General features: G+C 35.2%; 1 pseudogene; it reads left to right on the top strand.

Annotated features, from left to right (window-relative positions):
• The first annotated feature begins 644 nt into the window (after positions 1-644).
• Positions 645-2263, top strand: LOC114508168 (annotated as a pseudogene).
• Positions 2264-3521: the final 1258 nt, after the last annotated feature.

Raw genomic sequence — 3521 nt, 5'->3', positions numbered from 1 at the left:
CTAGAAGGAATAAACAGTAGGTTAGATGAGGCAGAGAATCAAATCAGTGATTTGGAAGACAAGCTAGCAGAAAACACCAGAAATCAGAAATCAGAGCAGCAAAAAGGAAAAAGATTCTTAAAAAATGAGGATAGTTTAAGGGACCATTAGGACAAAATGAAGCATAACAACATCTGTATCACAGGGGTAACAGAGGGAGAAGAGAGAAAGCAAGAGATTGAGAACCTATTTGAAGAGATAATGGCAGGTGGAGGAAAAAAGACACACATATCCAGAAAGCACAGAAAATCCCAAACAAGATGAACCCAAAGAGGCCCACACAAAGATATATCATAATTAAAATGTCAAAGGTTAAAGACAAAAAGGAAATCTTTCTTTTTTTTCTTTTAATCCTCACCTGAGGATATATTTATTGATTTTAGAGAGAGGGAGGGAGAGAAAGAGAAACATCAATGTAAGAGAGAAACATCAATTGGTTGTCTCTAGTATGATCCCTGATCAGAGATTGAACCCATGACCTAGGTTTGTGCCCTAACCAGAAATCAAACCTGCAACCTTTTGAGCTCCAAACAACTGAGCCACTCAGCCAGGGCCAAAGAGGGAATTTTAAAATACACAAGAGAAATTTAAAAATTTTTGTTACCTACAAGGACACTTCCATAAGACTTTCCACTGATTTCTCAATAGATACATTTCAGACCAGAAAGGACTGGTATGAAATACTCAAAGTGATAAAGAACAAAGACTTACATGACTTTCAGCTTTGCCCTAGTGGAATGGAGACCTGCTCTCTGGGTGTAGATATGTGCAACACACCAACTTATTGTGTCCTAGAAAATGCTGCCAAAGATATCTTCAACAAAGGATACAGGATTGGTATGGTCATAAAAGATCTGAGAACCAACTCATGTGGTAGAGTGGAATTTTCTACTTCTGGTCATATTTATATTAATACAGGGAAAGAAAGCATTAGGCAACTCAGAGTCCAAATATAAGGTCTATAACTATGGATTTACTTTCACCAAAAAATGCAACAGAGACAATACTTTTGGAGCAAAAATATCTTTGGAGAATAAATTGGCTGAAAGGGTGAAACTGACTTGATAACATATTCATACTGAACACAGAAAAGAAGAGTGGGAAATTGAAGGCCTCCTATAAACAAAATTGTTTCAGTCTTGGCAGAATAGTTAATATATATTTCTCTGGCCCAACCATCTATGTATGGGCTGTATTAGTCTTTGAAGATTGACTTGCTGGCTATCAGGTGAGTTTTGACACAGCCAAATCCAAACTCTCACAGAATAACCCTGGGTTACAATGATGCAGACTTCCAGCTGCACACCCATGTTTAAAATGGCACTGAATTTGGAGGATATATCTACCAGAAGATAATGAGAAGACTGAAATGTCAATAAACCTTGCTTGGACAGCTGGCAGCAATAATGCCCATTTTGCCACTGTTGCTAAATAAATGGTCCTTATTGCTAAATACAAGCGGGACTGTAGAACTTCTCTCTCTGCTAAAGTAAATAACGCCAGCCTGATTGGACTGGGTTATACTTAGACTCTTCAGCCAGGACTCAAACTGACCCTATGAGCTTTTTAACTGATGGAAAGAACTTCAAAGCAGAAGGTCACAAGATTGGGCTAGGATATGAACCAGAAGCTTAATGTGGTTTTGAATAAAGCATCAGACTTCTCTCTGGAGATGAAGAGAAATGAACCCACTATTTTTTGGCCTTAAAATTCTTCTCTGAAATTTCAAAGTGTGAACTTTTTATTGTGCAAAAAACCTGTAATTCCCCTGCACACTGAAGTCTAGAGATCACAAGTTCATCCTCAGGGAGGTGCTGAAAGGCCATTATTTCAGTTCAATTCTGCAGTATTATTTTTAATGTGTTCCTCAGTGATAACGCAGTGTCATGTTACAAAGGAAATGGTGCGATCCTCCAGTTTTTACATAATATCATGTCCTGCATGTCCCACACTATTTTTTCACGACCTTTTAATATATTGGTATCTGTGCTGTAGTGGAATATTTGGTTTTGTATCACAGTAAAGTAACATAAACCCATCACATTTTAACATTAAAAAAGAAAAGAAAGTAAGGACTTACAACCAAGACTACTTTACCCAGCAAGGCTATCATTTAAAATTGAAGGAGAAATAAAAAGCTTCTCAGATAAGACAAACTAAAAAACTCATTACCACTAAACACCAATCCAGTATTTCAATAAATGTTAAAGGGTCTTCTTTAAGAAAAAGAAGAAAAAAACAGAGGAACATAGTTATAAATAATAAAATGGAGACCTGCCTATCATACCTATCAATAATGATTTTAAATGTAAAAGGCTTAAATACTCTAATTAAGAAACAGGGAAGCTGAATGGAGAAGAAAAACAAGACCCATATATATGCTGTCTCCTAGAGACCCCCCCTCAGAATGAAAGATACACAGAGACAAAAAGCAAAGGGTTGGGAAAAGATATTTCATGCAAATGGAAAAGAAAAATAAGCTTTAGTAGCAATACTTATATCAGAAAAAAGACTTTAAACAAAGACTATATTAAGAGACAAAAAAAGGCACTACGTAATGATAAAGGGAGCAATCCAACAAGAGGATATAACTGTTGTAAACACTCATGCATCCAACAAAGGGGCACCTAAAGATATAAAGCAAATCTTGATGAACATAAAGAGAGAGGTTAACAGTAATACAGTTACAGTAGAGGATTTTAACACCCTATTGACTTCAATGGATAGATCTTCCAGACAGAAAATAAAAAAGGAACCTGCAGCTTTAAATGACACACTAGATCAAATGGATTTAATTGATATCTTCAGAGCATTTCACCCCAAAGTAGCAGAAAATACATTCAAGTGTACATGGAATATTTTCTATGATTAGAACACAAAACAAGTCTCAATAAATTTAAGAAGACTGAAGTCACATTAAGCATCTTCTCAGACCTTAATGGTATACAACTAGAAATTGATCAAAGAAAAAACTTGCAAAACACACCAACACATGGAGGCTAAATAAGAGGTTATGAAATAATGAATGGGTTAACTATTAGATCAAGGAAGAAATCAAAAGATACCTTGAAATAAATGAAAATGAGAACATAACTACCCAGCATCTATGGGAGACAACAAAAGCAGTCCTAAGAGGGAAATTCATAGCATTACAGACCTATCTTAAAAACAAGAAAATTCTCAAATAAACAATCTAACTAGAAAAAAAAAAACTAATGCGAGTAAAAGAAAATATTAAAGACCAGAGCAGAAATAAATGAAATAGAGTCTAAAAAACAACACAAAAGATCAATGAAACCAAGTGCTAGTTCTTTGCAAAGATGAAAAAGATCGACAAACCTTTAACCAGACTCATCAAGAAAAAAAGAGAGAGGACTGGAATAAATATAGTCAGAAATGAAAGAGAAGTAACAACTGACACCACAGAAATCCAAAGGATTATAAGAAAATATTACAAACAACTACATGTCAACAAATTGGAC

The sequence above is a fragment of the Phyllostomus discolor genome, chromosome 10 (assembly GCF_004126475.2).
Source record: "Phyllostomus discolor isolate MPI-MPIP mPhyDis1 chromosome 10, mPhyDis1.pri.v3, whole genome shotgun sequence".
NCBI lineage: Eukaryota > Metazoa > Chordata > Mammalia > Chiroptera > Phyllostomidae > Phyllostomus > Phyllostomus discolor.
Note: the sequence above shows the minus strand (reverse complement) of the source record. Positions and strands in the feature narration are given on the sequence as shown.